This window comes from Triticum dicoccoides, chromosome 2A (assembly GCF_002162155.2).
Source record: "Triticum dicoccoides isolate Atlit2015 ecotype Zavitan chromosome 2A, WEW_v2.0, whole genome shotgun sequence".
NCBI classification, from domain to species: Eukaryota; Viridiplantae; Streptophyta; class Magnoliopsida; order Poales; family Poaceae; genus Triticum; species Triticum dicoccoides.
Window position 1 is genome coordinate 713448383 of NC_041382.1, and position 250 is coordinate 713448632.

Sequence of the window (250 nt, forward strand, 5' to 3'; positions counted from 1 at the left end):
CTACAAATGAACTTCGAAAAGGTTGAAAGTTGGCATGGTATCATCATTTCACCCACATATCATGTGCAAGAAAGTAGAGAGGCTTACGGCAAAAACTGGATGCACTTCGTGTACAAAACGGACAATCTCTTTCGAAGTATCTGGGTTTCATACGGAAACTCGTCTGTTACAAAGGGATTTCATTTTTTTGAACTTATTTGAACTCCATAGTTTCTCTATGTTCAAAATGCACCATTCAAAGCCACATCAT